This window comes from Hylobates moloch, unplaced genomic scaffold (assembly GCF_009828535.3).
Source record: "Hylobates moloch isolate HMO894 unplaced genomic scaffold, HMol_V3 SCAFFOLD_2, whole genome shotgun sequence".
Classification (NCBI taxonomy): Eukaryota; Metazoa; Chordata; class Mammalia; order Primates; family Hylobatidae; genus Hylobates; species Hylobates moloch.
The window spans coordinates 154,949,483-154,960,175 of NW_026652277.1; positions in this window are offsets into that span (position 1 = coordinate 154,949,483).

Sequence of the window (10,693 nt, forward strand, 5' to 3'; positions counted from 1 at the left end):
GGAAGAGCTAATGTTTCTTTTTGAAATATAGGAAACTGGAGACATTAGGCAACAGTGGAAAAGCATGCACTTTGGAGAAAGGTGAAACCTGAATTCAATTCTCTCAAAACATACTTCGAGCTTCATCCATTTGCATTGGGGTCCCCATCCTGGTCCTTAAAGGCATGTAAGATGCCATTTCTCATTCCCCCCAAGTGCTCCCACACAAACCCAGAGTACTCACAAACTTCATTTGATTTCTGGGGTCTCTGGACTCCTTAACTGAATCCACTTAGACATCCCATATGCCTTAAAATAGGGGCTCCACCTCAGCCATGGGAAGGATTCTAACCTTCTTCCCCATCCATGTTTCCTGCTTAGCCCAAAAAGACCCTGGCAGAGGCTTCTGCCCAAGGGCCATGCTGGGCCTTGGGTTCCCCTCTAGGCCCTTAGCTGGCTCCTTGTCCTCTGAGCTGCACTTGTTCCAGACTGAAGCATCCCTCCCTCTCACCCTTCATCCACAAGACCCCAGCCCTGCCTCCTCAATATTTTATTTGCATTCTGAGTTCCTACTATATTGTATTCCCAAGACATATCTCTTCTAAATTTCTAAATTACAGTAAAACAACTTCTAAATTTCATGTGTGATGTGGTTTGGCTGTATTCCCACCCAAATCTTGTCTTGCATTGTAGCTTCCATAATCCCCATATATTGTGGGAGGGACCTGGCAGGAGGTAACTGAATCATGGGGGTGTTTTTTTCCCATGCTGTTCTCATGTTAGTGAATAAGTCTTACAAGATCTGATGATTTTATAAAGGGCAGTTCCGCTGCACACACTCTCTTGCCTGCCACCATGTAAGATGTGGCTTTGCTTCTCCTCCTTCTGCCATGATTGTGAGGCCTACCCAGTCATGTGGAACTGTGAATCCATTAAACCTCTTTTTATTTATAAATTACCCAGTCTTGGGTATGTCTTTATTAGAAGTGTGAGAAAGGACTAATACACCGTGCCTCAGTTTCCTCACTTGAAAAAACGTATAATACTAGCCTTACCAGATAGCTAGGAGTGTCAATAAGAGAAACTTTGCCAACCATCTGCCTATAGTAGAGGCTCATGTGCATTAGTTCTCCCTCCCATTTCTTTCCTCTTCCTGCTGGAGCATGTCCCCAGGCTACCCATAGCTGCTTTAATGTTTCCCAAACTTGCAAGCAGGAATCAAGGTGTGTGGAGAGAGAGGAGTCTCCATAGGTCCCAGGAGGGAGCCATACCTGATTCTCAGTCCTACAGAGGGGAAGTTAAAATAATGGGAAATGAGCAGTTCTATAGATGCAGTAACATAGGTAGAATTGTTGAGGTAAAGTCAATTCACTGAATTTGGCAAGCTGTTATAGCTGGTTTTTTGTTTTTGATTTTATCTAGCTTTTTGCAATCTGACTATAATCCTGTACATTTATCCATACATTTTATTGACTTTCAATCAGTTCTGGCTTGTAAGAATTTCTGCAGTTCTTCTGTAGAAGTTTTCAAAATTTCTGGAATCACAGAAAACAGACATGTTTCTCTCTAATACATAAAATAAATTATATTAATATTATAGGTTATATATTATAACATAAATAAATATATATAGAAATATATTTTTTATTTTTATAAGTACATATTTATTTGTAAACTGTAAAACCATAATAGAGGAGTAAAACTGACATGAATATAAGTGAAATGGAGGGGGTTGTGTAGACAGTATGTTTAGCTGACAAATATTTATTGAGCACTTGTCCTGTGCCAGGCACTGTCTGAAGTTCTGGGAATACACAGGGATTAGACAAGTTCTTGTTCTCATAGAGCTGATATCCTAGTGCCTGTGGCAGGGAGGCAGATAATAAACTGACACATCACTATTTTGTCAGGTGGTGCTAAGTGCCATGGAGAAACAGTAGGTGCAGAGAGGGAGAATAATGGGAAGATACCATTGCAGGTAGGGGGTGAGGAATAGCCTTGCTGGACAGGGCCATATGAACAGAGGTCTGAGTTGGGTGAGGCAGGCTGCCACACAGACATCAGAGGAGGAAAATCTGAGCAGAGGGCACAGGAAAGCCCCAAGGCTGAGGCCAGATGAAGGAGCAGGAGGCGATGTGGCTGGAGAGGAGGGAGCAAGGGGCAGAGTGTTGGTGGTGAGGTCAGGGGCCCAGCAGCCTGATCCAGGGGACTTGAACATGATAGAAGGACTTTGGGTGCGTTCTGAGGAAGGGGAAGCCACTGGAAGCATTAAGTAGAAAAAATTGGAAGTGAGAGTAATTATATGTGAAAGTTGTTAGAGTCACAATGGAGTGACGATGAGGCAGGAAAGGTAGTCAAGGAAGTAAGTGCAGTTAACAAAATGAGCCCCAGCATTCGCATTGTAATCCAGCTCATTCAAGCACAGCTATCTCCTGCAGGGAATATTTCCCGTAGACAGCATTTGCACTTTGATTTTCCCACTTCTCAAACTGACCCTGTTCTCATGATAATAGTAAAAAACACACCCCTACGTGGAGATTTAAGATGCTAATGAGTTATGTGATGTGCGAACAAGCATGTACAGCTACTGCACGTGTGCACCCAGAAGACCACCAAGGACATGCTTACTAGCAACACCTTTTCTCATCCTCTTATGAATAATCATGTAAGAGTCCCATAAAAGGATTTCTCCAGCAATAATCAGTGCTGTCCATTCAGTGGCTCATGCCTGTAGCCCCAGCACTTTGGGAGGCCGAGGTGGGTGGATCACCTGAGGTCAGGAGTTTGAGACCAGCCTGGTCAACATGGTGAAACCTCGTTTCTACTAAAAATACAAAAAAAGTAGCCAGGTGTAATGGCACATGCCTGTAATCCCAGCTACTTGGGAGGCTGAAGCAGGAGAATTGCTTGAACCTGGGAGGTGGAGGTTGCAGTGAGTCATGATTGTGCCACTGCACTCCAGCCAACAGAGTAAGACTCTGTTTCCCCTCGGCCCCCTGCAAAAAAAATAATAATAATGATAAGAGGCAAGATCAATGGCCACCAAAATTTTATTTTTTCCCATAGTGTTGCTGGGGTGGCATGGCTGCCTGCCCTGGGTTCATCCTGTCCCTAAGTGGGACTCCCTATGGCTCAGGGACTCAGAATCAAGTGACTTATAGCCAGTTAAATGTTCTAGTCCAGATGCTCAATTATATGGGCATGGACAGACATTCGTTAGCCTTTAAATTATTTTTTAAGTAAAAAGTCAACAAACAAAAAGTCAAAGGTGAGGTTACAAAACTGACTTTTCTTTAACTTCTATGCTACTGTAATCTTGGGTTTAGTTATTGACATAGCAATTATTTATACAAAACATAAGAATTGTTCTGAAAAAATTAAAAAATATATACCTGCATGACTCATAACTGGAAATATTATACCAGGAGGCTTTGTCACTTGGTATCTTTATCCTTTTACTTATTATTTTCTTTTAATTCTACAGGAAGCAGTAAATTCTTTATGGTTGGAGTGGATGAAGAGGTGCCATGTAATAGCTCAGAAGGCAAAGTCCCTTGTTTTACCAGCTGTTTAGGCATCCATGTACTCATCCTTGATTTGAAGGGTTTGAGTTAATTCTATCCTTCCAAATCAGTCCTTACAATCTCATGTGCCCACCTCTTCTGCAACAGTCCCTGGGCCTAGAGGGAGGACGCTTGCAATACAGGATTTTTTGCATGTTCCCAGTGGCTCCACCCCATTCTTCCAGTGCACATGCAGGCCCTTAGTCTGAACCCACTCTACATTGATTTATTTCCCTTACTGAGCATGTGTTAAGGGATGGAATTTTTCACCATGGGCATGTTTAGGCAAGGCCCCTGTGCACAATGTCCTGGATGGCATTTGGCTGTCTTCTGCCTCTATCATTCCCTGCTCGAAAGAAGTACATCTAACTGCCATTAGAATAAGGATAAGGAGAAAGACAAAGACCGATCTTAACTGCTTCCTGCTGACAGGGGGCACTGTTTTGGAAAGACAGCAGTTGGGTCTCCCTCAGAGGCCTATCTAAGGGTATCTGGTAAAAGGGACCATCATTCAAGGCTCTAGTTGCATAACTGTTTGGAATTTGAGGGCCTGAAGGTGAGAAGAGACAAACCAGGTTATTAGAAGATGTGTACCAAAATGAAATGGGGGAAGGGTAAGGACAGTTCAAAAATCCTGAGGCTGCTGACATGCCCAGATAACTGGTGGCTATAGTTGTGCCTGCTAATATTTGGGTGCATGGTACTTGGCTTTGGTTAGCTCCCGTAGTTTATTTTCCCAAAAAAGAAACCTCTGGGTTATGGGCACCCTATTTACTCCCATTATCTGGCAGGATTTGTAGGATAATTGTTCAGAGCTAGAATACTGTTCCAGATTTTTACATTACCATGCCTTTTGTTTCTTCTGAGCTGCAGCCAGAGATCACTGGTTGGTTCACAGGAATAAGCAAGGTTAATTTAAAATGTAGGCAAAAAACTTAAAAACAACTAATGAGTCTAGAATTTAATGACAAACGTATGATAAGTTTTGCAACATAATTTCTTTCTCCCCAGTCCTCATTTTTGTTAAAAACAAATCATAATAGGAATGAGTTGTTTGTAAAATAAACTTTAGTCTTACACTTGGTCTACTTATTTGCACAAAGTACAAGAATAATTATTTTTACATAGGCTTTTAAAATTGGCTTTGATGGAACTCTGTTCCACAAGGAATTTCAGATAGGACTTCATAAAAATGAGCCCAGCCATGGGTTTGTACTCTCAAATACCTACGAGTTGGGTGAATTCCTCTCTTCTTGAGGTCCCAAGAATATGGGGTTCCTGGCCCTGTTAGAAAGTGACATTCTTTACTCACTACAGGTTAGAAATCCTGTATGGGGACTGTGTAGACAAAGTATGAGGCTGGTTTACCCAAGGGACTTTTATTGGCTCTGCAAGTTGAGCTTGATTCCTTAAAGGGAAACATACCCTTCCAGTCAAAGTTATAGTTACTGGTTGGTAAAGTTAAAGTTACAGTTACTGGTTGGTAAAGCAACCAATTTCTCCAGTTGCATCCTGTTGCAAAAGAAAGTGGATCCTTACTGCACTGATGCAAATAACCGTATTGCCCTAAGTTAAGAATACTCACAGATAGTTTCCAAATTCTGGAGGAAGCAGGCAGAGAGAAAAAAAACATGCCAAATTTTGTTCACAGGAGTCGACATTACTCAATCATTAAAGATTGTGAATAGCTCAAAAAAAAAAAGATCAGCAATGTTTTAAGCAAAAGTTTAAAAAAGATTACTTCAATTTTCTATTAGTTCAGTCTGTTCAGTTAACTCTTGTTCTGCTTGATATTCGTGAACATTTCAGCTCTTCATGAGTCCTGTACATTTTTTCATTATTCCAATGTCACACTCTCCAAAGTTATCAGAAACCTGCATTTGAGAGCACCTGTTAAGTTTCTATAGATGATTATAAATCCTCTTTTGAAGAAGATCAAAACAAAACAATTGTCTGTGAATAATAAAATGTCCATGATAGTTACAGTCAAAAACAAAATTGACAAAGAAATTTGGTTATCTGTGTGGCTTATAATCACCTAACATAACACCATTCATTGTGATTCATAGCATATACTCAGATATTAGAATTTTAGAAATCCCATACAGTTTTGGAACATATATTAGTATTATTCACTAAAATATAACCCAAAGAATATTAAACATCATTTTGGCAATCCCATGTATGTAAGCTTGTCAGGTAATCCTGTTTACCTCTCTTCTGGATGCTCCAGGGATGCTAGGGGTCAGGAAAGACAACCTTGAAGCTGACATTTGATTTTGGGAAGCCCATTAAATATGTTAGAGTTTTAAAACAACGTTATGAAGTAGAATTCCAGATTACCATAAGTTACTTATTTTGCCAAAATGATGACTCAAAAATTTTAAAACAAGCCAAAAACGTTTACTCATTAAGAGGGAAGACTTAGATTTCCAAAGAATTTGTCTCCTGTCTTCATTTTCATTTCCTTGGCAGTCTATCTGGAAGACAAACTGAAATATTTAATTATCCTTTACTATTACATGAAAATCTTATACAAGGGAGAGAAAGCCAAATTTTACCCTCACATTAGTTTACTATTAATGTCAACCCCAATCTTTTAATGAAAGCTTATAGACAATTCTATCCAATCTTAACCAGTTTGATCATGAGGTAAGATTCCTATAAACATTTTATAACCCTTTACAAATTACTAATTTACTAATCTGCTAAAGAGCAGATTGGGGCCTTAAGAAAACTTTGTTGTGCTTTCATTTCAATGCTCAGTTTGTAGAAAAACCATACAATACAGTTTTGGATTTAATCAGTGTTCACATACAGAATTTCTTTTGCAAGATTAATTTTTAGAAACCTTCCACAACTTGTTTAAACCTTTAGCTTTATCTTATCTAATTTATAACAGTCCTTTAACCTTAGGCAAAAATTTACATTTCCATGCATTCTTATAATCTTTGACTAATAACACATTTTACTGTTCTTACATACCTTGCATGTAAATCTATTTTCAGTGGTCTCAATTACATGTTATAATGGTACCTCTTAGCACTTCATAATTTTAGTTTAAAACCTGGTAAGTCATTTTAATTACACACTAGGTGCTGATAAAGTTTGATTCCTTCCAGCATAATTAAGGGTGTGGTTAATTCCATATGTCCCCAGGCCTTACCAAGTTGTAAAGCAGGCAGATTGAACAGTTTTCAAAGGCCAAACAAGCAGTTTACAACCTTAAAACATTTAGCAACCTAGTACCTGACTTGCATAATTTAGACCACCTATTTACATTTTAAGAACATTTGCATTTTATCAATTATCTTTAAGACTATTTTTATTTCTCAAAGATTAAAGTCACAAGAACTAAAAGGCATTATAGCTTTTATCTTTCCTCCAAAAATATTTGATCTAAGTGCTTATTTTTCTTTAAGCCAATTAATTAAGCTCTTTTTTATAACTACACAGATGGAGAAGAAGATTGAGTAGTTATAAGGTTTTTCATTTGCCCATCTCCTAATTGGATTCTTGGTCTCTGGGTGGGACCCTTTAAGAGCAGGGCTAAGAAAGCATGCAGTTTATTTTCTTTTTATCTTTTTCTTTTCTTTTCTTTTTTTGTTTTGAGAAGGAGTTTCACTCTTGTTGCCCAGGCTGGAGTGCAATGGTGAGATCTTGGCTCACTGCAACCTCCGCCTCCCAGGTTCAAGTGATTCTCTTACCTCAGCCTCCCGAGTAGCTGCATGCAGTTTCTAGGGCCTAATAAACAGGCATAGCTGGAAGACAAAAACGGATTTTGAGAGTGATCTATTTGCCTCTAATTCCTGGGGTTCCATGAGGAAAACAGAGGTTTCTCCCAAAATGGAATCCATGGTGCCTTTTCTGTTTTTACCAAGGAGCCCTATGCCATCAGAAATTATCTTAGGGCCTCTCATGTGTACATTAAGAGTGGCAAGACAAGGTGGAGAAAAGTAATTCAGTCAACTGAGAAAAAAACCTTTTTCCAGCAAAACAAGATCCAAGAAGAGAAAAACATAAAGGCCTTTCAAATATACGTATAACTTGGATATCTACTTTTAATTAAGCTGAGCTCTCTTTAAGAAAGTCCTTTTAAATCCCACATTACCTGACTTTAGCCATGCCAAGCAGCCAATATTTCTGGCTTTGGAAGTTTATCAAAAGAACCTCAAGGTGAAACCAACAAGCCTCAATTAAGACACGCAAAGCACACCAGATTGGCTACACCTTAAGACCAGTCTCATAAAACCTTTTTCACTAGTGAAAACTTTACAGGGAATACAAACAGTGATCCTTATCATTCTTTTCACCAGTTTGCACAGGGAGAGAGAGGCCAAAAGTTTGAGTGGTTAAAAAACTTGTATCCTTTTGCTGGCATGTCAGGCTTCTGGGTTCCCTTCCCCTGAGCTCAATTCTAAGCCAACCAGTTTAAGGTTTGGGAAATTAACTTTTCTCAGTTTGAAGGATGCATCCTATGGGAATGTCCTTTAGTACAGGGACACAATCACCCATCTGTGAAGAGAGGACAAAGGAGGAAAAAGTAAAAAAGATTTTTTTTTAAAGGCTCCCAGGGGTTCAGGTGCATTTGAAAGGGGGACAGATTGAAGATGAATGGCTACTCATCTAGAAAGAGGGGAGCCAGGCATCCCTGGTTCCTTTCTCTTTCTAGGAAATAGCCAGAGTATGTGAGGGAAAGAAGGAACAAGCATCCATTTTCCTTCTGTCCTTACGTCCCCAAGTCCTGACAACCTCGATAGGGTGCCACCCGTGGGTGCCAATACGGCTCTCACCCATGGTAACAGGGGACCTAGCAGATGGGGTTATCCACTGTTACCCACAAACTGCCTTTCCCCCTGCTGTCAGTAGCCTTCAAGTGCCCTAGACCTCATTTAGGCCATCGATACTAGTATGACCTTTATCCATGAAACAAGAGGTTTGGCTTAATCGGCAGGAATTAGTCATGCTCACCTGTACTGTGCTTTTTAATTTTTATTGTCTGCCTCTGGATCCCTCCAATGCAGTTATCTTTCCTAGGGCTTCGACATGAAGCTTAGAATTTAGTTTGGGACAAAAGAACTGCCTCAGTAGGGGGGCGCATGGACTCACCAATCCCCAGATGTCCCTCACCCGTCTGGCTGCTGCCGCTTTATCATAAGCTGAAGGCTAAGGTGCAGCTGTGAAATTAGGTCCTTATCAAACAAGGGAGGGAAAATGGTGTCCTGTGAATTAGGGTCCTGATCTAATAAGATGCCTTCCAAAAGGAAGAAAACTTCTGGCATAGAGAAGACCCCTCTACCTGCAGGGCTGTGTTATTAGGTTGGTGCAAAAGCAATTGTGGTGCCCATCATTCTAAGTAATGGCAAAAACCACAACTACTTTCACACCAGCCTACTAACTCCTGACTTGGTGGGCAAAAGAAAATAACAACAACAACAACAGCTTAAATGCAGGGCTGTGTTAACTGCTGACAAGGTTAACAAGGAGAAAAGAAAAAGATGCCTGAGGAAGAAACCTCTTATTCTTGTGCAAATGTATTTCTCCAACAGGCAGAGAAACTTTTAATTGCTGTTGCACTGAGCTGGACCCCTTGGCTGGGGGTGGGGAAGACTCCATGGATACATGGCAGGGGACACTGGCCAGTTGGCTGCATGGGGCCCAGGCCCCTGAGATCACCCTGGGGCTGGGGCAGCAGCTGTGGCTCAGTCCTGCTCTGGATGGCTGTTGGACACCACATGCACATGTAGCAGACACAGTCATGTGCCCTAGCCAGGAGGGAAGGGGGAGTGGGGAGATGCTATCTTCCTATCCATCCTACACATGTGCCTGTGGCCATTGGGTTGGGAGTGGAACACCCCTAATATTGTAAAAGAAAAGATAGGTGCCATTACGGTCCCCCTAAAAAGAAGGAAAATGCCATAGAAAAGACTGGGTTGGACTGAGGCCAACGTTCCTGACCCCTGAGAGCAATGGGGGGTTGGAGGGTGGGGTGCAATTTCCCCCATCCTTAGAAAACACCTGAGGACAAGAAAGCTCAGAAACAAAAGGGAAAGAAATGTTCTGGGTTCACATTTTACTCACCCAGGCAATGTCAGCATTCTCATTATAACTTTTGGCTTTTGATTTTTTTAATTTTCCAATCTGGACAAATAGTGTTTAAAAGACCTTTGTTTTAAGCCTCTCAATTTCCATTCTATTTATTTCATTTCTTAACAACCATTCAAAGATTTCTATCACCCTTCTGGGGTGACTCCTTTGACTCTCTTTTGCCTTTCTCTTTTTTTTTAAAATTACCCCAACATTTTATTAAGGAACTGTAAGACCCACAAGGGACAGAAAATTTGATAAGACTTGTCAAACAATTGTATGGTTCTGTCGGAGAAATGTCACCTGGGATGCCTATGTAAAAGGGACCTCTTTAACCCCCAAATTTACCATGACCTGGGTAATAGGCATATACAGTGGGAGAATATCCTGGTAATCATAAAGCCAGTACCACATGGCTTGCTTATGAATCATATCAACTGCTTCATCTGGGTTACTCCACTTGGCATTTTATAGGGAGAGTTGGGCAGTCCCTTTCTCAGGGTAAACAGACTTTACAGTGGCATTTACCCAGTCCACTAGGGTTGGATGTTCTCTCTCAGGAATAACCTCCTATGCATTTGGATCACTTATACTCATTAGATTTAATAGTGAGCTGTGGGTTGTGGATCAAACTAAAGAAGCTCTTTCACTCTGTAGCATTTAAAATTAAGGATTCTGTCCTTAAATTAGTTATTTTTAGATCCATTATAGTAAAAGTGTCTCAGGAAGCTGACTATACCAATCTAAAAAATGGAACAATTCATTTACATTATAGCCTCTGGTTTTAATTGTTGTTTTGCCCTTCCCCTACATTTACTATCTTCTTGGTAACCACAGGTCTCAGAGGTAACTTTTGTTGCCCCAGTTTAATTTTAATTTTTGTGAGTAGCTTGGAGGCTAGAGGCTTGAGCTGGGACAGACCCACTTCTGGTCTTGGTCCACTCTTAAGGACCAACCCAGCACTCTTTTACTCTTGTTTCAGCTTTTACAGATGATAACCAAAGGATGAAACATTTTTCTTTTTTCCTTATTAGCTTGCCTTCTCTTATGCATTCAGTGAACTA